Here is a 26,018-nt window from a genome sequence, read left to right as displayed (position 1 = left end):
AGAATGCCTTGGGCCCAGGATGCGGAGGCTGCAGTGAGCTGAGCTCAGGACACTGTAATCCAGCCTGAGGGACAGAGGGAGACTCTCTCTCAAAAATAAATCAATAAGTACATAAATAAATAAATAAAATGAGATGAAATTGAAATAATATTTTCATATTCCCCTCACCCAGCCCATTTTATTTCCAGAGTATTGGATAAGCCACCTGTTTCCCTGTGCGTTAGGGATATTTTTTTCTCAGACATTGAAGTTTTCTAAGTGCAACTTCTTAAAAAGTCTCATTTTTAGCGTAAATAGTTTCTTTATGGTTGTGAAACGTGAACTTTGCGATTCTGTGAGGAAGACTGAATTCTGAAATACCCCCTGCATTTCCCGCCCCTCGGAGACTCGCCCTGTGTCTGCCCCTCCCTTGGGGGTGGGCGGAAGCGTGAATTGATGAGCCCGCCCAAATCCCTGATTTCCTTAGGGATATCCTGAGCCAATAGCTGCTAAGGGCTGGGTCTAGTTCAATCATCCGAGCTCTTTATAAGGGAGGACTGGAGCTCCCTGAGATGACATTGCCCTGTGGGAGATTCCCCGGCACTGGCCGTGCAGACCCAGGGAGCCTCACAGCCCAGACCTGGGCAACACTTGCAGGAGCCGAGAGCGTCCTCACGGCAGCAGGCAGAACAGACAAGTGGGCCTGGGGCTCACAACCCGAAGGCATTGAATTCTGCCACCCCCTCGAGTCAGATCGAAGCCAGACCCTTCTCAGGTGAAGGCAGCGACCACACAGCCAGACCCATCCCGGAGGTCCCTCGTGTGGCTCTGAGCAGGTGGCAGTCACTTGGACTGGTAGAACTTCTGACCTCTGAGCTGGGGTTTGTTTTAAGTGTCCAAAATTTGTGAGAATTTATTCTGCATTGATGTAAAACTAATATACTCTCCATCCACAAGTTTCTTCACATTGTGGAAGTGAGAAAATTCAGCGTGTGTGTTTGTGTGTGGGAAGGGGAGGCAGGGAGCTGTGTCCAGTTATGGCTAAAGTGGCTCAGCAGAAACACGGCAGCTAAAATCTTCGAAAGGTTCTCGCTGCAGATCCGTAATCAAACCACCCCAGCCAGAACTTCTGCCTCTACAGCTGCTGTCACGGGGCAGACTTGAATCTCACCCGTGGAGACGGGCAGGCAAACAGGTGTGTCTGCTGAGATGTTCGCCATGCCCCGAGGTCTGAAGGGCAGCAAGAAGGATGGAATCCCTGAGGACCTAGGTGGGAACTTGGAAGAACCCAGGGATCAGGGAGGTGAGCTCAGGAGTGAGGATGTCATGGACCTCACAGAAGGGGACAAGGAGGCCTCAGCCTCAGCTCCTCCTGCCGCCAAAAGACGGAAAAGACATACCAAAGGAAAGAAGGAGAGGAAGCCCACCGTGGATGCAGAGGAGGCTCAGAGGATGACAGCCCTGCTGTCTGCCATGTCTGAGGAGCAGCTGGCCCGCTACGAAGTGTGTCGCCGGTCAGCTTTCCCAAAAGCACGCATTGCAGGTCTGATGAAGTCTATCACCGGCAGTTCGGTGTCTGAGAACGCCGCCATTGCCATGGCTGGAATCGCCAAGGTCTTTGTTGGAGAGGTGGTGGAAGAGGCCCTGGACGTGTGTGAGATGTGGGGAGAAACGCCCCCGCTGCAGCCCAAGCATTTAAGGGAGGCTGTCCGCAGGTTAAAGCCCAAGGGCCTCTTCCCCAACAGCAACTACCAAAAAATCATGCTCTAGGCCCAAGGCCAGAGGCAAGGGTCTGTTGGTGCAGGAATAAGTACTGCATTCATCTTCCAGCCACAGGACTGTGTTTGCTGGAGCTTCCGCCTCTCAGTCCACCCTGGATTTAGCCACGACCTTAGTGTCTGAAAATGTGAAGTTGCCCTTACCTGGATGAAGACAGCAGACTGTTTCATAGGAGCCTTGGCCAAATGCTTGGGCATCTTCATGGGATATGGAGGCATCTTTCTATGTCTCTCTAGTTGGAAGAATAAAGGTGCCTGGGCCTAGAGCATCCTGTGGACAGGTAGCTGCGTTCAGAGAGGGAAGCCCTTCCCAGGAGTTGTATGGTTTCACGCTGAAGCCTGGTGTAGCCGTGTCTTAGCTTGTAGGCTCATGTCTGGGTTTCAGAAACTGAAGCTTCCGGAAATGTCTCCCAATTGTTGTTCTTCTGTACATTTTCAACGCTCATATGTATTTTTGTGAGCCGCCACAAAATCTGTTAAACTGTTAAACTGTTTTCCAAACTGCAGAAATGAAAATAAAACCGAAAAGCACTTTTTTTCTCTAAGTTGACTCTTCCATTCCTGCCTCCTGTGCTTTATGTCAGCAAGTGACCCTTTGCTTTATTATAATGCAATATAGTAGAGATGCATCACGTAAGACTAGAGGGAAACCAATTCCAAAACTACCTTTCCTCAAGCCGCCGTTTCTAATGAACACATGGGCAGTTTCAAAGACACAGAGAGAGCCTGTGGATACTTCACGTTCGTTACACATGGTGATTTTCCCAGTGCTTCCGGAGACACTGAAATTGACTTCCAAACATTGCTTTAGAGTATTCTTGATTTCATTCATTCTACCGATGACCCACTCAGAATATCCAACCTGAGTGCAGAGACATTGGAGAAGTTGTTAAAGTATCGGACCGACTAGGTTCGTCACGAGTGACAAAGTTATCGCATACTCTACTTGTACATACTCGGCTTTACCTTGATGATGGAAAAGAGGAATTTTTTGTTACAGAAGAAAGACCTGAGATTTATTATGGAATCACCGTGAATCTTCCCAGCACAGCTCACAGCTATCCACGGTGCTGTTTCAGTCTGTTTACCTTTGCCATGTGCCCCCTGAATCGCAGAGGGTAAGCAAAAAGGATCGAAAAGACCCCATAGTTCAGCCCTAATATTGAATGGAGAGTAACATGTGCTCTTTCTTCCTGAAGCCAGAGATACTCCCGGAAAATATAGTTTTATTTCCTCATACCCTCAGCTCTTGTTCTTAAACTAGGACTTATTGTACATAGAATCTGCCTTCGGGTATTACACAAATTTCTAAACTTTACCAAGTATGGGGAAATTCTGTTTCATACCTCCATATTGTGACGTTGTTCAGCTTTCCTTTTATTTTTACCAACTTTCTTGTAAAGGCATGTAACAAGTTAGACCAGCGTATCTTAGAGACACAAGGAGGGTACAGGTTCCTGGAAGAACTGATGGAGATGGGAGGGCTCTCTCGGGAATTAAAGTGCTCGAGCAACCAAAAGAAGTAAGATCCAAGAGACCTAATATCTCCCAGTCTTTAGATTGCTCTCAGCTCGTTCCATTTCCATGGCACTGAGGAGTCATGGAAGCTGTATTCTGTCAGATGTTGCAGGTCTAGCACTTTCTGAAGAGTAGAGGAAGAGAGAAGCTGGCCCAGGCAGGTTGGTCTGCTGAGGTGGAGACAAGCAATTTTTCCCGGAGCTTCATTACTATCCTTAAAGTACGTTACTATTTGTAATGTACATTTGGAGACTGCCTAGAAAAATGTGGTCTCTGATTGGTGCTGGTTAAGTGGTGACGAGGTAACTCAGAAGTAAAGTGAGTGTACCTGAGTAAACACACACACACAGACACACACACACACACACACACACATTCATATATATGATGATTTTTTTTTCTTTCTTTTTTGAGGCAGAATCCCACTCTGCCGCCCAGGCGGGAGTGCAGTGGCGCAATCTCGGCTCACTGAGAGCTCCGCCTCCCGGGTTCGTGCTCTCCTCCTGCCTCAGCCTCCCGAGTAGCTGAGACTACAAGCGCCTGCCACCACGCCCGGCTAATTTGTGTATGTTTAGCAGAGACGGGGTTTCACCGTGTTAGCCAGGATGGTGTCGATCTCCTGACCTCGTGACCGGCCGCCTCGGCCTCCCAAGGTGCTGGGATTACAGGTCTGAGCCACCACGCCCGGCCTGTACTTGTGTCTTTTCCAAAATTGACTATTTTGGGATAAGCTTAACATCCTCACTGCCTGCCTTTGCCCCCCACAAGTAATTAGCATACGCCTAAATAAAGTTTAAGCAAGATAGCTCCATTATTCCCAAGCATGTATTATCTAGGGTCTAGTCTTTAGAAGTATAAAGGACAAATCTCAGGAGTACAACTACAGAAAATGTTGTACCCAAACTGGGAAGGCTTAAGTGATCAATTGACGGATTTGTGTTTCCTATGGAAGAGGGTAGAAGGCAGAGTGCTAATATAGATACATAGGGGAGAAGAGGACAGGGCTTTTATGAAATGAATGCAGTCAAATCTTGGGAAAAGTTTCTTTAGTAGCATGAATGTTAGAGAGAGGATTCATGCAATTTCAGCTTTAGCCGTGTCTAAAAATATCAAGACATAGACAGCAGTTTTTGAAAAATAAACTATTCTCCACAAAACTATTAATGAGACTGATGAGGTGTTTCCTTTATTTTTCTTCTTCCAATTACTTGGGTTTCATAGTCACATATTCAAGGGAGCGTACGGCTGTTTGGTAAAATGAGAGAATTCCACATCATGTTTTTGTTTGTTTGTTTTTAAAGATGAAAGAGCTGAACAACCTTGTTTGGTGTTAGCAATACCACCAGATTGTTCAAATTTCTTAGAATCGTACTCCTTAAATTACAGTGTGATGTAGTTTCAAAAATTGTCTGTAATGGCCTGTGAATTGACAGCTCATTAGGACATTCTTCAGTTTGGCTGAAACCAAAAACCTGAAACCGTCGAAATTGAAAAAAATGGGGTTTGCCAAATTCTGCTTCCTACACTTTCACCTACCACGCCGTGTTCAAATATTGTGCTTGATAAGTATCGGAAACATAAGGTACTCCTGATTTCAGTATAGTTTCACCAAAGTGGTATTCTTTGTGAGAAAGCCATAATCTCATCAGTAATCCCTTTCGAAAAGATCCAACGGAAAATATGAACTAGCAACTCATCATGACAAGAACGTAAAACTCAGGAAAAATCCTAAGGCAGAGCAGCTTCAGGCCTCAGTGTGAAACTATCATAGTCTGGGTTCAGTGGCTCACGCCTATAGTCCCTTCACTTTGGAAGGCAAGTTGGGGCAGATCATCTGAAGTTGGCAGTTGAAGACCACCCTGGCCCAAATGGTGAAACCTCCTCTACACTTTATAAAAAAGACAAAAATTTGCCTGGCGTGGTGGCGTACTCATTTAGTCCCAGCTACTCTGGAGGCTGAGGCAGGAGAATGCCTTGGGCCCAGGATGCGGAGGCTGCAGTGAGCTGAGCTCAGGACACTGTAATCCAGCCTGAGGGACAGAGGGAGACTCTGTCTCAAAAATAAATCAATAAGTACATAAATAAATAAATAAAATGAGATGAAATTGAAATAATATTTTCATATTCCCCTCACCCAGCCCATTTTATTTCCAGAGTATTGGATAAGCCACCTGTTTCCCTGTGCGTTAGGGATATTTTTTTCTCAGACATTGAAGTTTTCTAAGTGCAACTTCTTAAAAAGTCTCATTTTTAGCGTAAATAGTTTCTTTATGGTTGTGAAACGTGAACTTTGCGATTCTGTGAGGAAGACTGAATTCTGAAATACCCCCTGCATTTCCCGCCCCTCGGAGACTCGCCCTGTGTCTGCCCCTCCCTTGGGGGTGGGCGGAAGCGTGAATTGATGAGCCCGCCCAAATCCCTGATTTCCTTAGGGATATCCTGAGCCAATAGCTGCTAAGGGCTGGGTCTAGTTCAATCATCCGAGCTCTTTATAAGGGAGGACTGGAGCTCCCTGAGATGACATTGCCCTGTGGGAGATTCCCCGGCACTGGCCGTGCAGACCCAGGGAGCCTCACAGCCCAGACCTGGGCAACACTTGCAGGAGCCGAGAGCGTCCTCACGGCAGCAGGCAGAACAGACAAGTGGGCCTGGGGCTCACAACCCGAAGGCATTGAATTCTGCCACCACCTCGAGTCAGATCGAAGCCAGACCCTTCTCAGGTGAAGGCAGCGACCACACAGCCAGACCCATCCCGGAGGTCCCTCGTGTGGCTCTGAGCAGGTGGCAGTCACTTGGACTGGTAGAACTTCTGACCTCTGAGCTGGGGTTTGTTTCAAGTGTCCAAAATTTGTGAGAATTTATTCTGCATTGATGTAAAACTAATATACTCTCCATCCACAAGTTTCTTCACATTGTGGAAGTGAGAAAATTCAGCGTGTGTGTTTGTGTGTGGGAAGGGGAGGCAGGGAGCTGTGTCCAGTTATGGCTAAAGTGGCTCAGCAGAAACACGGCAGCTAAAATCTTCGAAAGGTTCTCGCTGCAGATCCGTAATCAAACCACCCCAGCCAGAACTTCTGCCTCTACAGCTGCTGTCACGGGGCAGACTTGAATCTCACCCGTGGAGATGGGCAGGCAAACAGGTGTGTCTGCTGAGATGTTCGCCATGCCCCGAGGTCTGAAGGGCAGCAAGAAGGATGGAATCCCTGAGGACCTAGGTGGGAACTTGGAAGAACCCAGGGATCAGGGAGGTGAGCTCAGGAGTGAGGATGTCATGGACCTCACAGAAGGGGACAAGGAGGCCTCAGCCTCAGCTCCTCCTGCCGCCAAAAGACGGAAAAGACATACCAAAGGAAAGAAGGAGAGGAAGCCCACCGTGGATGCAGAGGAGGCTCAGAGGATGACAGCCCTGCTGTCTGCCATGTCTGAGGAGCAGCTGGCCCGCTACGAAGTGTGTCGCCGGTCAGCTTTCCCAAAAGCACGCATTGCAGGTCTGATGAAGTCTATCACCGGCAGTTCGGTGTCTGAGAACGCCGCCATTGCCATGGCTGGAATCGCCAAGGTCTTTGTTGGAGAGGTGGTGGAAGAGGCCCTGGACGTGTGTGAGATGTGGGGAGAAACGCCCCCGCTGCAGCCCAAGCATTTAAGGGAGGCTGTCCGCAGGTTAAAGCCCAAGGGCCTCTTCCCCAACAGCAACTACCAAAAAATCATGCTCTAGGCCCAAGGCCAGAGGCAAGGGTCTGTTGGTGCAGGAATAAGTACTGCATTCATCTTCCAGCCACAGGACTGTGTTTGCTGGAGCTTCCGCCTCTCAGTCCACCCTGGATTTACCCACGACCTTAGTGTCTGAAAATGTGAAGTTGCCCTTACCTGGATGAAGACAGCAGACTGTTTCATAGGAGCCTTGGCCAAATGCTTGGGCATCTTCATGGGATATGGAGGCATCTTTCTATGTCTCTCTAGTTGGAAGAATAAAGGTGCCTGGGCCTAGAGCATCCTGTGGACAGGTAGCTGCGTTCAGAGAGGGAAGCCCTTCCCAGGAGTTGTATGGTTTCACGCTGAAGCCTGGTGTAGCCGTGTCTTAGCTTGTAGGCTCATGTCTGGGTTTCAGAAACTGAAGCTTCCGGAAATGTCTCCCAATTGTTGTTCTTCTGTACATTTTCAACGCTCATATGTATTTTTGTGAGCCGCCACAAAATCTGTTAAACTGTTAAACTGTTTTCCAAACTGCAGAAATGAAAATAAAACCGAAAAGCACTTTTTTTCTCTAAGTTGACTCTTCCATTCCTGCCTCCTGTGCTTTATGTCAGCAAGTGACCCTTTGCTTTATTATAATGCAATATAGTAGAGATGCATCACGTAAGACTAGAGGGAAACCAATTCCAAAACTACCTTTCCTCAAGCCGCCGTTTCTAATGAACACATGGGCAGTTTCAAAGACACAGAGAGAGCCTGTGGATACTTCACGTTCGTTACACATGGTGATTTTCCCAGTGCTTCCGGAGACACTGAAATTGACTTCCAAACATTGCTTTAGAGTATTCTTGATTTCATTCATTCTACCGATGACCCACTCAGAATATCCAACCTGAGTGCAGAGACATTGGAGAAGTTGTTAAAGTATCGGACCGACTAGGTTCGTCACGAGTGACAAAGTTATCGCATACTCTACTTGTACATACTCGGCTTTACCTTGATGATGGAAAAGAGGAATTTTTTGTTACAGAATAAAGACCTGAGATTTATTATGGAATCACCGTGAATCTTCCCAGCACAGCTCACAGCTATCCACGGTGCTGTTTCAGTCTGTTTACCTTTGCCATGTGCCCCCTGAATCGCAGAGGGTAAGCAAAAAGGATCGAAAAGACCCCATAGTTCAGCCCTAATATTGAATGGAGAGTAACATGTGCTCTTTCTTCCTGAAGCCAGAGATACTCCCGGAAAATATAGTTTTATTTCCTCATACCCTCAGCTCTTGTTCTTAAACTAGGACTTATTGTACATAGAATCTGCCTTCGGGTATTACACAAATTTCTAAACTTTACCAAGTATGGGGAAATTCTGTTTCATACCTCCATATTGTGACGTTGTTCAGCTTTCCTTTTATTTTTACCAACTTTCTTGTAAAGGCATGTAACAAGTTAGACCAGCGTATCTTAGAGACACAAGGAGGGTACAGGTTCCTGGAAGAACTGATGGAGATGGGAGGGCTCTCTCGGGAATTAAAGTGCTCGAGCAACCAAAAGAAGTAAGATCCAAGAGACCTAATATCTCCCAGTCTTTAGATTGCTCTCAGCTCGTTCCATTTCCATGGCACTGAGGAGTCATGGAAGCTGTATTCTGTCAGATGTTGCAGGTCTAGCACTTTCTGAAGAGTAGAGGAAGAGAGAAGCTGGCCCAGGCAGGTTGGTCTGCTGAGGTGGAGACAAGCAATTTTTCCCGGAGCTTCATTACTATCCTTAAAGTACGTTACTATTTGTAATGTACATTTGGAGACTGCCTAGAAAAATGTGGTCTCTGATTGGTGCTGGTTAAGTGGTGACGAGGTAACTCAGAAGTAAAGTGAGTGTACCTGAGTACACACACACACACAGACACACACACACACACACACACACATTCATATATATGATGATTTTTTTTTCTTTCTTTTTTGAGGCAGAATCCCACTCTGCCGCCCAGGCGGGAGTGCAGTGGCGCAATCTCGGCTCACTGAGAGCTCCGCCTCCCGGGTTCGTGCTCTTCTCCTGCCTCAGCCTCCCGAGTAGCTGAGACTACAAGCGCCTGCCACCACGCCCGGCTAATTTGTGTATGTTTAGCAGAGACGGGGTTTCACCGTGTTAGCCAGGATGGTGTCGATCTCCTGACCTCGTGACCGGCCGCCTCGGCCTCCCAAGGTGCTGGGATTACAGGTCTGAGCCACCACGCCCGGCCTGTACTTGTGTCTTTTCCAAAATTGACTATTTTGGGATAAGCTTAACATCCTCACTGCCTGCCTTTGCCCCCCACAAGTAATTAGCATACGCCTAAATAAAGTTTAAGCAAGATAGCTCCATTATTCCCAAGCATGTATTATCTAGGGTCTAGTCTTTAGAAGTATAAAGGACAAATCTCAGGAGTACAACTACAGAAAATGTTGTACCCAAACTGGGAAGGCTTAAGTGATCAATTGACGGATTTGTGTTTCCTATGGAAGAGGGTACAAGGCAGAGTGCTAATATAGATACATAGGGGAGAAGAGGACAGGGCTTTTATGAAATGAATGCAGTCAAATCTTGGGAAAAGTTTCTTTAGTAGCATGAATGTTAGAGAGAGGATTCATGCAATTTCAGCTTTAGCCGTGTCTAAAAATATCAAGACATAGACAGCAGTTTTTGAAAAATAAACTATTCTCCACAAAACTATTAATGAGACTGATGAGGTGTTTCCTTTATTTTTCTTCTTCCAATTACTTGGGTTTCATAGTCACATATTCAAGGGAGCGTACGGCTGTTTGGTAAAATGAGAGAATTCCACATCATGTTTTTGTTTGTTTGTTTTTAAAGATGAAAGAGCTGAACAACCTTGTTTGGTGTTAGCAATACCACCAGATTGTTCAAATTTCTTTAGAATCGTACTCCTTAAATTACAGTGTGATGTAGTTTCAAAAATTGTCTGTAATGGCCTGTGAATTGACAGCTCATTAGGACATTCTTCAGTTTGGCTGAAACCAAAAACCTGAAACCGTCGAAATTGAAAAAAAATGGGGTTTGCCAAATTCTGCTTCCTACACTTTCACCTACCACGCCGTGTTCAAATATTGTGCTTGATAAGTATCGGAAACATAAGGTACTCCTGATTTCAGTATAGTTTCACCAAAGTGGTATTCTTTGTGAGAAAGCCATAATCTCATCTGTAATCCCTTTCGAAAAGATCCAACGGAAAATATGAACTAGCAACTCATCATGACAAGAACGTAAAACTCAGGAAAAATCCTAAGGCAGAGCAGCTTCAGGCCTCAGTGTGAAACTATCATAGTCTGGGTTCAGTGGCTCACGCCTATAGTCCCTTCACTTTGGAAGGCAAGTTGGGGCAGATCATCTGAAGTTGGCAGTTGAAGACCACCCTGGCCCAAATGGTGAAACCTCCTCTACACTTTATAAAAAAGACAAAAATTTGCCTGGCGTGGTGGCGTACTCATTTAGTCCCAGCTACTCTGGAGGCTGAGGCAGGAGAATGCCTTGGGCCCAGGATGCGGAGGCTGCAGTGAGCTGAGCTCAGGACACTGTAATCCAGCCTGAGGGACAGAGGGAGACTCTGTCTCAAAAATAAATCAATAAGTACATAAATAAATAAATAAAATGAGATGAAATTGAAATAATATTTTCATATTCCCCTCACCCAGCCCATTTTATTTCCAGAGTATTGGATAAGCCACCTGTTTCCCTGTGCGTTAGGGATATTTTTTTCTCAGACATTGAAGTTTTCTAAGTGCAACTTCTTAAAAAGTCTCATTTTTAGCGTAAATAGTTTCTTTATGGTTGTGAAACGTGAACTTTGCGATTCTGTGAGGAAGACTGAATTCTGAAATACCCCCTGCATTTCCCGCCCCTCGGAGACTCGCCCTGTGTCTGCCCCTCCCTTGGGGGTGGGCGGAAGCGTGAATTGATGAGCCCGCCCAAATCCCTGATTTCCTTAGGGATATCCTGAGCCAATAGCTGCTAAGGGCTGGGTCTAGTTCAATCATCCGAGCTCTTTATAAGGGAGGACTGGAGCTCCCTGAGATGACATTGCCCTGTGGGAGATTCCCCGGCACTGGCCGTGCAGACCCAGGGAGCCTCACAGCCCAGACCTGGGCAACACTTGCAGGAGCCGAGAGCGTCCTCACGGCAGCAGGCAGAACAGACAAGTGGGCCTGGGGCTCACAACCCGAAGGCATTGAATTCTGCCACCCCCTCGAGTCAGATCGAAGCCAGACCCTTCTCAGGTGAAGGCAGCGACCACACAGCCAGACCCATCCCGGAGGTCCCTCGTGTGGCTCTGAGCAGGTGGCAGTCACTTGGACTGGTAGAACTTCTGACCTCTGAGCTGGGGTTTGTTTTAAGTGTCCAAAATTTGTGAGAATTTATTCTGCATTGATGTAAAACTAATATACTCTCCATCCACAAGTTTCTTCACATTGTGGAAGTGAGAAAATTCAGCGTGTGTGTTTGTGTGTGGGAAGGGGAGGCAGGGAGCTGTGTCCAGTTATGGCTAAAGTGGCTCAGCAGAAACACGGCAGCTAAAATCTTCGAAAGGTTCTCGCTGCAGATCCGTAATCAAACCACCCCAGCCAGAACTTCTGCCTCTACAGCTGCTGTCACGGGGCAGACTTGAATCTCACCCGTGGAGACGGGCAGGCAAACAGGTGTGTCTGCTGAGATGTTCGCCATGCCCCGAGGTCTGAAGGGCAGCAAGAAGGATGGAATCCCTGAGGACCTAGGTGGGAACTTGGAAGAACCCGGGGATCAGGGAGGTGAGCTCAGGAGTGAGGATGTCATGGACCTCACAGAAGGGGACAAGGAGGCCTCAGCCTCAGCTCCTCCTGCCGCCAAAAGACGGAAAAGACATACCAAAGGAAAGAAGGAGAGGAAGCCCACCGTGGATGCAGAGGAGGCTCAGAGGATGACAGCCCTGCTGTCTGCCATGTCTGAGGAGCAGCTGGCCCGCTACGAAGTGTGTCGCCGGTCAGCTTTCCCAAAAGCACGCATTGCAGGTCTGATGAAGTCTATCACCGGCAGTTCGGTGTCTGAGAACGCCGCCATTGCCATGGCTGGAATCGCCAAGGTCTTTGTTGGAGAGGTGGTGGAAGAGGCCCTGGACGTGTGTGAGATGTGGGGAGAAACGCCCCCGCTGCAGCCCAAGCATTTAAGGGAGGCTGTCCGCAGGTTAAAGCCCAAGGGCCTCTTCCCCAACAGCAACTACCAAAAAATCATGCTCTAGGCCCAAGGCCAGAGGCAAGGGTCTGTTGGTGCAGGAATAAGTACTGCATTCATCTTCCAGCCACAGGACTGTGTTTGCTGGAGCTTCCGCCTCTCAGTCCACCCTGGATTTACCCACGACCTTAGTGTCTGAAAATGTGAAGTTGCCCTTACCTGGATGAAGACAGCAGACTGTTTCATAGGAGCCTTGGCCAAATGCTTGGGCATCTTCATGGGATATGGAGGCATCTTTCTATGTCTCTCTAGTTGGAAGAATAAAGGTGCCTGGGCCTAGAGCATCCTGTGGACAGGTAGCTGCGTTCAGAGAGGGAAGCCCTTCCCAGGAGTTGTATGGTTTCACGCTGAAGCCTGGTGTAGCCGTGTCTTAGCTTGTAGGCTCATGTCTGGGTTTCAGAAACTGAAGCTTCCGGAAATGTCTCCCAATTGTTGTTCTTCTGTACATTTTCAACGCTCATATGTATTTTTGTGAGCCGCCACAAAATCAGTTAAACTGTTAAACTGTTAAACTGTTTTCCAAACTGAAGAAATGAAAATAAAACCGAAAAGCACTTTTTTTCTCTAAGTTGACTCTTCCATTCCTGCCTCCTGTGCTTTATGTCAGCAAGTGACCCTTTGCTTTATTATAATGCAATATAGTAGAGATGCATCACGTAAGACTAGAGGGAAACCAATTCCAAAACCACCTTTCCTCAAGCCGCCGTTTCTAATGAACACATGGGCAGTTTCAAAGACACAGAGAGAGCCTGCGGATACTTCACGTTCGTTACACATGGTGATTTTCCCAGTGCTTCCGGAGACACTGAAATTGACTTCCAAACATTGCTTTAGAGTATTCTTGATTTCATTCATTCTACCGATGACCCACTCAGAATATCCAACCTGAGTGCAGAGACATTGGAGAAGTTGTTAAAGTATCGGACCGACTAGGTTCGTCACGAGTGACAAAGTTATCGCATACTCTACTTGTACATACTCGGCTTTACCTTGATGATGGAAAAGAGGAATTTTTTGTTACAGAAGAAAGACCTGAGATTTATTATGGAATCACCGTGAATCTTCCCAGCACAGCTCACAGCTATCCACGGTGCTGTTTCAGTCTGTTTACCTTTGCCATGTGCCCCCTGAATCGCAGAGGGTAAGCAAAAAGGATCGAAAAGACCCCATAGTTCAGCCCTAATATTGAATGGAGAGTAACATGTGCTCTTTCTTCCTGAAGCCAGAGATACTCCCGGAAAATATAGTTTTATTTCCTCATACCCTCAGCTCTTGTTCTTAAACTAGGACTTATTGTACATAGAATCTGCCTTCGGGTATTACACAAATTTCTAAACTTTACCAAGTATGGGGAAATTCTGTTTCATACCTCCATATTGTGACGTTGTTCAGCTTTCCTTTTATTTTTACCAACTTTCTTGTAAAGGCATGTAACAAGTTAGACCAGCGTATCTTAGAGACACAAGGAGGGTACAGGTTCCTGGAAGAACTGATGGAGATGGGAGGGCTCTCTCGGGAATTAAAGTGCTCGAGCAACCAAAAGAAGTAAGATCCAAGAGACCTAATATCTCCCAGTCTTTAGATTGCTCTCAGCTCGTTCCATTTCCATGGCACTGAGGAGTCATGGAAGCTGTATTCTGTCAGATGTTGCAGGTCTAGCACTTTCTGAAGAGTAGAGGAAAAGAGAAGCTGGCCCAGGCAGGTTGGTCTGCTGAGGTGGAGACAAGCAATTTTTCCCGGAGCTTCATTACTATCCTTAAAGTACGTTACTATTTGTAATGTACATTTGGAGACTGCCTAGAAAAATGTGGTCTCTGATTGGTGCTGGTTAAGTGGTGACGAGATAACTCAGAAGTAAAGTGAGTGTACCTGACTATACACAGACACACACACACACACACACACACACACACACACACACACACACACATTCATATATATGAAGATGTTTTTTTTCTTTCTTTTTTGAGGCAGAATCCCACTCTGCCGCCCAGGCCGGAGTGCAGTGGCGCAATCTCGGCTCACTGCCAGCTCCGCCTCCCGGGTTCGTGCTCTTCTCCTGCCTCAGCCTCCCGAGTAGCTGAGACTACAAGCGCCTGCCACCACGCCCGGCTAATTTGTGTATGTTTAGCAGAGACGGGGTTTCACCGTGTTAGCCAGGATGGTGTCGATCTCCTGACCTCGTGACCGGCCGCCTCGGCCTCCCAAGGTGCTGGGATTACAGGTCTGAGCCACCACGCCCGGCCTGTACTTGTGTCTTTTCCAAAATTGACTATTTTGGGATAAGCTTAACATCCTCACTGCCTGCCTTTGCCCCCAACAAGTAATTAGCATACGCCTAAATAAAGTTTAAGCAAGCTAGCTCCACTATTCCCAAGCATGTATTATCTAGGGTCTAGTCTTTAGAAGTATAAAGGACAAATCTCAGGAGTACAACTACAGAAAATGTTGTACCCAAACTGGAAAGGCTTAAGTGATCAATTGACGGATTTGTGTTTCCTATGGAAGAGGGTAGAAGGCAGAGTGCTAATATAGATATATAGGGGAGAAGAGGACAGGGCTTTTATGAAATGAATGCAGTCAAATCTTGGGAAAAGTTTCTTTAGTAGCATGAATGTTAGAGAGAGGATTCATGCAATTTCAGCTTTAGCCGTGTCTAAAAATATCAAGACATAGCCAGCAGTTTTTCAAAAATAAACTATTCTCAACAAAACTATTAATGAGACTGATGAGGTGTTTCCTTTATTTTTCTTCTTCCAATTACTTGGGTTTCATAGTCACATATTCAAGGGAGCGTACGGCTATTTGGTAAAATGAGAGAATTCCACATCATGTTTTTGTTTGTTTGTTTTTAAAGATGAAAGAGCTGAACAACCTTGTTTGGTGTTAGCAATACCACCAGATTGTTCAAATTTCTTTAGAATCGTACTCCTTAAATTACACCGTGATGTAGTTTCAAAAATTGTCTGTAACGGCCTGTGAATTGACAGCTCATAAGGACATTCTTCAGTTTGGCTGAAACCAAAAACCTGAAACCGTCGAAATTGAAAAAATATGGGGATTGCCAAATTCTGCTTCCTACACTTTCACCTACCACGCCGTGTTCAAATATTGTGCTTGATAAGTATCGGAAACATAAGGTACTCCTGATTTCAATATAGTTTCACCAAAGTGGTATTCTTTGTGAGAAAGCCATAATCTCATCAGTAATGCCTTTCGAAAAGAAACAAGGGAAAACATGAACTAGCAACTCATCATGACAAGAAAGTAAAACTCAGGAAAAATCCTAAGGCAGAGCAGCTTCAGGCTTCAGTGTGAAACTATCATAGTCTGGGCGCAGTGGCTCATGCCTATAGTCCCTTCACTTTGGGAAGGCAAGTTGGGACAGATCACCTGAAGTCGGCAGTTGAAGACCACCCTGGCCCAAATGGTGAAACCTCCTCCACACTTTAAAAAAAAAAGACAAAAATTTGCCTGGCGTGGTGGCGTGCTCATTTAGTCCCAGCTACTCTGGAGGCTGAGGCAGGAGAATGCATTGAGCCCAGGATGCGGAGGCTGCAGTGAGCTGAGCTCAGGACACTGTAATCCAGCCTGAGGGATAGAGGGACACTCTGTCTCAAAAATAAATCAATAAGTACATAAATAAATAAAATGAGATGAAATTGAAATAATATTTTCATATTTCCCTCACCCAGCCCATTTTATTTTCAGAGTATTGGATAAACCACCAGTTTCCCTGTGCGTTAGAGATATTTTTTTCTCAGACATTGAAGTTTTCTAAGTGCAACTTCATAAAAAGTCTCATTTTTAGCGTAAATAGTTTCTTTATGGTTGTGAAACGTGAACTTTGCGATTCTGTGGGGAAGACTGAATTCTGAAATACCCCCTGCATTTCCCTCCCCTCGCGTCCCAGGGGAGTCCGTGTTGGGGCTGGGGCCAGGGTCCCCAGGTCGCCGGGGCTGCGTGGGAACCCCAAGCCGGGGAAGCCCCACCTCCCCAGCCCGCGCCCCCGGAGGCCTCCGCGCGGCAGTGGCAGGTGCAAGCCATCCGGGCGCCCCCCCAGGCGCGGCTCCTCCAGGAGCCGGAGCGCTCGTCTGCACTCCCCTACGCCTGCTGGATGAGCTCCTGGCGAGCCCGGAGTTTCTGCAGCGGGCGCAGCCTTTCCTAGAAACGGAGGCCCCTGGGGAGCTGGAGGCCACGGAAGAGGCCGCCTCGCTGGAACCACCCCTCAGCGAGGAAGAATACCGGGCTCTGCTGGAGGAGCTTTAAAAGGACGCGGGGCTGGGACGGGGTCGGTGCAGGGCGCTGGCCGGTGGCCTCTCTTTCGCGGGGAACACCTGGGTCGGCGTGGATGGGCGTGTCTTCCCTCCGGGCCGACCCGCCTGCGATTCCTGCCTTCCAGGTCTAGGCCCGGTGAGAGACTCCACAGAGCGGAGAGATGCCATTCTTTCCTGGGCATCCCGGGGATCCCAGCGCCGGCCCAGGTACCAGCAGGTGGGCCGTCTGCTGCGCACGCGCGGGTTCGCGGGCAGCCGCCTAGGCTCTGGGAGCAGCCCGGGCAGAGCTCTCATGCCTTTCCGCCACGGCCTGACCGACCCCTCGCCACCCCCACCCCCCAATCCCTACCCCCGGAAAATGAGTCTTCCCCTGGGCTGGGTGGAGACCCCCTTCCCGCGAAACACCGGGCCCGCGCAGCGTCCGGGCCCGCCATCCCTCCGGCGGCGGCTCGCCTCCTCTGCGCCTCCGCTCCACCGTCGCCCGGCCTCCCGCCCGCCCGCCCGTGTCCCTGCAGCCTCCCAGCTGCCACCGTGGAGCGCCTGGCGGCTGAACGCAGACCCCAGGCCCCGCGCACGCCGGCGATGCCGACCGTTCCAGGCGAGAGGGAAGGCGGGCAGAGATGGAGAGACGAACGGGAGACCCAGAGGGGCCGAAGGATGGGCGGAGGGAAGTTGGGAGGGAGGGAGGGAGGGAGGGAGGGAGGGAGGGAGGGAGGGAGGGAGGGAGAGAGAGGGAGGCAGTTAGGAACGGAGGGATAGACAGAGCGACGCAGGGACAGAGGGCGGGCGGGAGGGAGCCAGGGACAGAGGGAGGAAGGCAGAGAGAATAAACGGTCTTTGGCCTCCGGGAGCAACGGGACCCCCGCGCTCCGGGAAAAGGGTAAGCGCCCGGCGCGGGCTGAGGGCTGGGCCCACGGCCGCCGCGTCGGGCCGGCGGGGCACCCATTGGCCCCGATTCCGTGGCCCAAGGAACGGGCGGCTTCCTCAGAGACAAAAGACCGGGACCCGTGTTGCCTTCGGGTTTTCAACCGCGTGGTTCACAGACCGCACATCCCCAGGCTGAGCCTCGCAACGGAGCGCCAGGCCGACAGCCCAGACCACAGAGGAGCCACCCTCAGGATGACTGAAGCGTGATTTGGGATTCCACGCTGCTGTGCCCTCTGCAAGGGGGCATGTTGCTCACGTCTCTCCGGCCCCCGAAAGGCTGAGCATGTTGACTGTTTGCTTCCGGAGCTCTGCGGGCACCCACGGGCATCCAGGGAAGGGTGGAAGACCAGCATGTTGTCTCTTCGCTCTCCTTGCCAGTCTCCAAACCGGCCACACTGCAGACTCCCCATGTTGCGGGACACAGGAAGCCATCGTCAGGCCATCACGCCTGGGATGCATCTTTTCCCCGGGGTCTCGCTCTGGCCTTCTGCGAGAAGACCTCCCAAGGTGCTGGGATTTCAGGTCTGAGCCACCGCTCCCGGCCTGTACTTGTGTCTTTTCCAAAATTGACTATTTTGGGATAAGCTTAACATCCTCACTGCCTGCCTTTGCCCGCCACAAGTAATTAGCATACGCCTAAATAAAGTTTAAGCAAGCTAGCTCCACTATTCCCAAGCATGTATTATCTAGGGTCTAGTCTTTAGAAGTATAAAGGACAAATCTCAGGAGTACAACTACAGAAAATGTTGTACCCATACTGGAAAGGCTTAAGTGATCAATTGACGGATTTGTGTTTCCTATGGAAGAGGGTAGAAGGCAGAGTGCTAATATAGATACATAGGGGAGAAGAGGACAGGGTTTTTATGAAATGAATGCAGTCAAATCTTGGGAAAAGTTTCTTTAGTAGCATGAATGTTAGAGAGAGGATTCATGCAATTTCAGCTTTAGCCGTGTCTAAAAATATCAAGACATAGACAGCAGTTTTTCAAAAATAAACTATTCTCAACAAAACTATTAATGAGACTGATGAGGTGTTTCCTTTATTTTTCTTCTTCCAATTACTTGGGTTTCATAGTCACATATTCAAGGGAGCGTACGGCTATTTGGTAAAATGAGAGAATTCCACATCATGTTTTTGTTTGTTTGTTTTTAAAGATGAAAGAGCTGAACAACCTTGTTTGGTGTTAGCAATACCACCAGATTGTTCAAATTTCTTTAGAATCGTACTCCTTAAATTACACCGTGATGTAGTTTCAAAAATTGTCTGTAACGGCCTGTGAATTGACAGCTCATAAGGACATTCTTCAGTTTGGCTGAAACCAAAAACCTGAAACCGTCGAAATTGAAAAAATACGGGGATTGCCAAATTCTGCTTCCTACACTTTCACCTACCACGCCGTGTTCAAATATTGTGCTTGATAAGTATCGGAAACATAAGGTACTCCTGATTTCAATATAGTTTCACCAAAGTGGTATTCTTTGTGAGAAAGCCATAATCTCATCAGTAATGCCTTTCGAAAAGAAACAAGGGAAAACATGAACTAGCAACTCATCATGACAAGAAAGTAAAACTCAGGAAATATCCTAAGGCAGAGCAGCTTCAGGCTTCAGTGTGAAACTATCATAGTCTGGGCGCAGTGGCTCATGCCTATAGTCCCTTCACTTTGGGAAGGCAAGTTGGGACAGATCACCTGAAGTCGGCAGTTGAAGACCACCCTGGCCCAAATGGTGAAACCTCCTCCACACTTTAAAAAAAAAAGACAAAAATTTGCCTGGCGTGGTGGCGTGCTCATTTAGTCCCAGCTACTCTGGAGGCTGAGGCAGGAGAATGCATTGAGCCCAGGATGCGGAGGCTGCAGTGAGCTGAGCTCAGGACACTGTAATCCAGCCTGAGGGATAGAGGGACACTCTGTCTCAAAAATAAATCAATAAGTACATAAATAAATAAAATGAGATGAAATTGAAATAATATTTTCATATTTCCCTCACCCAGCCCATTTTATTTTCAGAGTATTGGATAAACCACCAGTTTCCCTGTGCGTTAGAGATATTTTTTTCTCAGACATTGAAGTTTTCTAAGTGCAACTTCATAAAAAGTCTCATTTTTAGCGTAAATAGTTTCTTTATGGTTGTGAAACGTGAACTTTGCGATTCTGTGGGGAAGACTGAATTCTGAAATACCCCCTGCATTTCCCTCCCCTCGCGTCCCAGGGGAGTCCGTGTTGGGGCTGGGGCCAGGGTCCCCAGGTCGCCGGGGCTGCGTGGGAACCCCAAGCCGGGGAAGCCCCACCTCCCCAGCCCGCGCCCCCGGAGGCCTCCGCGCGGCAGTGGCAGGTGCAAGCCATCCGGGCACCCCCCCAGGCGCGGCTCCTCCAGGAGCCGGAGCGCTCGTCTGCACTCCCCTACGCCTGCTGGATGAGCTCCTGGCGAGCCCGGAGTTTCTGCAGCGGGCGCAGCCTTTCCTAGAAACGGAGGCCCCTGGGGAGCTGGAGGCCACGGAAGAGGCCGCCTCGCTGGAACCACCCCTCAGCGAGGAAGAATACCGGGCTCTGCTGGAGGAGCTTTAAAAGGACGCGGGGCTGGGACGGGGTCGGTGCAGGGCGCTGGCCGGTGGCCTCTCTTTCGCGGGGAACACCTGGGTCGGCGTGGATGGGCGTGTCTTCCCTCCGGGCCGACCCGCCTGCGATTCCTGCCTTCCAGGTCTAGGCCCGGTGAGACACTCCACAGAGCGGAGAGATGCCATTCTTTCCTGGGCATCCCGGGGATCCCAGCGCCGGCCCAGGTACCAGCAGGTGGGCCGTCTGCTGCGCACGCGCGGGTTCGCGGGCAGCCGCCTAGGCTCTGGGAGCAGCCCGGGCAGAGCTCTCATGCCTTTCCGCCACGGCCTGACCGACCCCTCGCCACCCCCACCCCCCAATCCCTACCCCCGGAAAATGAGTCTTCCCCTGGGCTGGGTGGAGACCCCCTTCCCGCGAAACACCGGGCCCGTGCAGCGTCCGGGCCCGCCATCCCTCCGGCGGCGGCTCGCCTCCTCTGCGCCTCCGCTCCACCGTCGCCCGGCCGCCCGCCCGCCCGCCCGTGTCCCTGCAGCCTCCCAGCTGCCACCGTGGAGCGCCTGGCGGCTGAACGCAGACCCCAGGCCCCGCGCACGCCGGCGATGCCGACCGTTCCAGGCGGGAGGGAAGGCGGGCAGAGATGGAGAGACGAACGGGAGACCCAGAGGGGCCGAAGGATGGGCGGAGGGAAGTTGGGAGGGAGGGAGGGAGGGAGGGAGGGAGGGAGGGAGGGAGAGAGAGGGAGGCAGTTAGGAACGGAGGGATAGACAGAGCGACGCAGGGACAGAGGGCGGGCGGGAGGGAGCCAGGGACAGAGGGAGGAAGGCAGAGAGAATAAACGGTCTTTGGCCTCCGGGAGCAACGGGACCCCCGCGCTCCGGGAAAAGGGTAAGCGCCCGGCGCGGGCTGAGGGCTGGGCCCACGGCCGCCGCGTCGGGCCGGCGGGGCACCCATTGGCCCCGATTCCGTGGCCCAAGGAACGGGCGGCTTCCTCAGAGACAAAAGACCGGGACCCGTGTTGCCTTCGGGTTTTCAACCGCGTGGTTCACAGACCGCACATCCCCAGGCTGAGCCTCGCAACGGAGCGCCAGGCCGACAGCCCAGACCACAGAGGAGCCACCCTCAGGATGACTGAAGCGTGATTTGGGATTCCACGCTGCTGTGCCCTCTGCAAGGGGGCATGTTGCTCACGTCTCTCCGGCCCCCGAAAGGCTGAGCATGTTGACTGTTTGCTTCCGGAGCTCTGCGGGCACCCACGGGCATCCAGGGAAGGGTGGAAGACCAGCATGTTGTCTCTTCGCTCTCCTTGCCAGTCTCCAAACCGGCCACACTGCAGACTCCCCATGTTGCGGGACACAGGAAGCCATCGTCAGGCCATCACGCCTGGGATGCATCTTTTCCCCGGGGTCTCGCTCTGGCCTTCTGCGAGAAGACCTCCCAAGGTGCTGGGATTTCAGGTCTGAGCCACCGCTCCCGGCCTGTACTTGTGTCTTTTCCAAAATTGACTATTTTGGGATAAGCTTAACATCCTCACTGCCTGCCTTTGCCCGCCACAAGTAATTAGCATACGCCTAAATAAAGTTTAAGCAAGCTAGCTCCACTATTCCCAAGCATGTATTATCTAGGGTCTAGTCTTTAGAAGTATAAAGGACAAATCTCAGGAGTACAACTACAGAAAATGTTGTACCCATACTGGAAAGGCTTAAGTGATCAATTGACGGATTTGTGTTTCCTATGGAAGAGGGTAGAAGGCAGAGTGCTAATATAGATACATAGGGGAGAAGAGGACAGGGTTTTTATGAAATGAATGCAGTCAAATCTTGGGAAAAGTTTCTTTAGTAGCATGAATGTTAGAGAGAGGATTCATGCAATTTCAGCTTTAGCCGTGTCTAAAAATATCAAGACATAGACAGCAGTTTTTCAAAAATAAACTATTCTCAACAAAACTATTAATGAGACTGATGAGGTGTTTCCTTTATTTTTCTTCTTCCAATTACTTGGGTTTCATAGTCACATATTCAAGGGAGCGTACGGCTATTTGGTAAAATGAGAGAATTCCACATCATGTTTTTGTTTGTTTGTTTTTAAAGATGAAAGAGCTGAACAACCTTGTTTGGTGTTAGCAATACCACCAGATTGTTCAAATTTCTTTAGAATCGTACTCCTTAAATTACACCGTGATGTAGTTTCAAAAATTGTCTGTAACGGCCTGTGAATTGACAGCTCATAAGGACATTCTTCAGTTTGGCTGAAACCAAAAACCTGAAACCGTCGAAATTGAAAAAATACGGGGATTGCCAAATTCTGCTTCCTACACTTTCACCTACCACGCCGTGTTCAAATATTGTGCTTGATAAGTATCGGAAACATAAGGTACTCCTGATTTCAATATAGTTTCACCAAAGTGGTATTCTTTGTGAGAAAGCCATAATCTCATCAGTAATGCCTTTCGAAAAGAAACAAGGGAAAACATGAACTAGCAACTCATCATGACAAGAAAGTAAAACTCAGGAAAAATCCTAAGGCAGAGCAGCTTCAGGCTTCAGTGTGAAACTATCATAGTCTGGGCGCAGTGGCTCATGCCTATAGTCCCTTCACTTTGGGAAGGCAAGTTGGGGCAGATCACCTGAAGTCGGCAGTTGAAGACCACCCTGGCCCAAATGGTGAAACCTCCTCTACACTTTAAAAAAAAAAGACAAAAATTTGCCTGGCGTGGTGGTGTGCTCATTTAGTCCCAGCTACTCTGGAGGCTGAGGCAGGAGAATGCATTGAGCCCAGGATGCGGAGGCTGCAGTGAGCTGAGCTCAGGACACTGTAATCCAGCCTGAGGGACAGAGGGACACTCTGTCTCAAAAATAAAGCAATAAGTACATAAATAAATAAAATGAGATGAAATTGAAATAATATTTTCATATTCCCCTCACCCAGCCCATTTCATTTTCAGAGCATTGGATAAACCACCAGTTTCCCTGTGCGTTAGAGATATTTTTTTCTCAGACATTGAAGTTTTCTAAGTGCAACTTCATAAAAAGTCTCATTTTTAGCGTAAATAGTTTCTTTATGGTTGTGAAACGTGAACTTTGCGATTCTGTGAGGAAGACTGAATTCTGAAATACCCCCTGCATTTCCCTCCCCTCGCGTCCCAGGGGAGTCCGTGTTGGGGCTGGGGCCAGGGTCCCCAGGTCGCCGGGGCTGCGTGGGATCCCCAAGCCGGGGAAGCCCCACCTCCCCAGCCCGCGCCCCCGGAGGCCTCCGCGCGGCAGTGGCAGGTGCAAGCCATCCGGGCGCCCCCCCAGGCGCGGCTCCTCCGGGAGCCGGAGCGCTCGTCTGCACTCCCCTACGCCTGCTGGATGAGCTCCTGGCGAGCCCGGAGTTTCTGCAGCGGGCGCAGCCTTTCCTAGAAACGGAGGCCCCTGGGGAGCTGGAGGCCACGGAAGAGGCCGCCTCGCTGGAACCACCCCTCAGCGAGGAAGAATACCGGGCTCTGCTGGAGGAGCTTTAAAAGGACGCGGGGCTGGGACGGGGTCGGTGCAGGGCGGTGGCCGGTGGCCTCTCTTTCGCGGGGAACACCTGGGTCGGCGTGGATGGGCGTGTCTTCCCTCCGGGCCGACCCGCCTGCGATTCCTGCCTTCCAGGTCTAGGCCCGGTGAGACACTCCACAGAGCGGAGAGATGCCATTCTTTCCTGGACATCCCGGGGATCCCAGCGCCGGCCCAGGTACCAGCAGGTGGGCCGTCTGCTGCGCACGCGCGGGTTCGCGGGCAGCCGCCTAGGCTCTGGGAGCAGCCCGGGCAGAGCTCTCATGCCTTTCCGCCACGGCCTGACCGACCCCTCGCCACCCCCACCCCCCAATCCCTACCCCCGGAAAATGAGTCTTCCCCTGGGCTGGGTGGAGACCCCCTTCCCGCGAAACACCGGGCCCGCGCAGCGTCCGGGCCCGCCATCCCTCCGGCGGCGGCTCGCCTCCTCTGCGCCTCCGCTCCACCGTCGCCCGGCCGCCCGCCCGCCCGCCCGTGTCCCTGCAGCCTCCCAGCTGCCACCGTGGAGCGCCTGGCGGCTGAACGCAGACCCCAGGCCCCGCGCACGCCGGCGATGCCGACCGTTCCAGGCGGGAGGGAAGGCGGGCAGAGATGGAGAGACGAACGGGAGACCCAGAGGGGCCGAAGGATGGGCGGAGGGAAGTTGGGAGGGAGGGAGGGAGGGAGGGAGGGAGTGAGGGTGGGAGAGAGAGGGAGGCAGTTAGGAACGGAGGGATAGACAGAGCGACGCAGGGACAGAGGGCGGGCGGGAGGGAGCCAGGGACAGAGGGAGGAAGGCAGAGAGAATAAACGGTCTTTGGCCTCCGGGAGCAACGGGACCCCCGCGCTCCGGGAAAAGGGTAAGCGCCCGGCGCGGGCTGAGGGCTGGGCCCACGGCCGCCGCGTCGGGCCGGCGGGGCACCCATTGGCCCCGATTCCGTGGCCCAAGGAACGGGCGGCTTCCTCAGAGACAAAAGACCGGGACCCGTGTTGCCTTCGGGTTTTCAACCGCGTGGTTCACAGACCGCACATCCCCAGGCTGAGCCTCGCAACGGAGCGCCAGGCCGACAGCCCCGACCACAGAGGAGCCACCCTCAGGATGACTGAAGCGTGATTTGGGATTTCACGCTGCTGTGCCCTCTGCAAGGGGGCATGTTGCTCACGTCTCTCCGGCCCCCGAAAGGCTGAGCATGTTGACTGTTTGCTTCCGGAGCTCTGCGGGCACCCACGGGCATCCAGGGAAGGGTGGAAGACCAGCATGTTGTCTCTTCGCTCTCCTTGCCAGGTTCCAAACCGGCCACACTGCAGACTCCCCATGTTGCGGGACACAGGAAGCCATCGTCAGGCCATCAGGCCTGGGATGCACCTTTTCCCCGGGGTATCGCTCTGGCCTTCCGCGAGAAGACCTCCCAAGGTGCTGGGATTTCAGGTCTGAGCCACCGCTCCCGGCCTGTACTTGTGTCTTTTCCAAAATTGACTATTTTGGGATAAGCTTAACATCCTCACTGCCTGCCTTTGCCCGCCACAAGTAATTAGCATACGCCTAAATAAAGTTTAAGCAAGCTAGCTCCACTATTCCCAAGCATGTATTATCTAGGGTCTAGTCTTTAGAAGTATAAAGGACAAATCTCAGGAGTACAACTACAGAAAATGTTGGACCCATACTGGAAAGGCTTAAGTGATCAATTGACGGATTTGTGTTTCCTATGGAAGAGGGTAGAAGGCAGAGTGCTAATATAGATATATAGGGGAGAAGAGGACAGGGCTTTTATGAAATGAATGCAGTCAAATCTTGGGAAAAGATTCTTAAGTAGCATGAATGTTAGAGAGAGGATTCATGCAATTTCAACTTTAGCCGTGTCTAAAAATATCAAGACATAGCCAGCAGTTTTTGAAAAATAAACTATTCTCAACAAAACTATTAATGAGACTGATGAGGTGTTTCCTTTATTTTTTTTCTTCCAATTACTTGGGTTTCATAGTCACATATTCAAGGGAGCGTACGGCTGTTTGGTAAAATGAGAGAATTCCACATCATGTTTTTGTTTGTTTGTTTTTAAAGATGAAAGAGCTGAACAACCTTGTTTGGTGTTAGCAATACCACCAGATTGTTCAAATTTCTTTAGAATCGTACTCCTTAAATTACAGTGTGATGTAGTTTCAAAAATTGTCTGTAATGGCCTGTGAATTGACAGCTCATTAGGACATTCTTCAGTTTGGCTGAAACCAAAAACCTGAAACCGTCGAAATTGAAAAAAAATGGGGTTTGCCAAATTCTGCTTCCTACACTTTCACCTACCACGCCGTGTTCAAATATTGTGCTTGATAAGTATCGGAAACATAAGGTACTCCTGATTTCAGTATAGTTTCACCAAAGTGGTATTCTTTGTGAGAAAGCCATAATCTCATCAGTAATCCCTTTCGAAAAGATCCAACGGAAAATATGAACTAGCAACTCATCATGACAAGAACGTAAAACTCAGGAAAAATCCTAAGGCAGAGCAGCTTCAGGCCT

This window comes from Pongo abelii, chromosome 13, assembly GCF_028885655.2.
Source record: "Pongo abelii isolate AG06213 chromosome 13, NHGRI_mPonAbe1-v2.0_pri, whole genome shotgun sequence".
In the NCBI taxonomy this organism is placed as follows: domain Eukaryota; kingdom Metazoa; phylum Chordata; class Mammalia; order Primates; family Hominidae; genus Pongo; species Pongo abelii.
Note: the sequence above shows the minus strand (reverse complement) of the source record.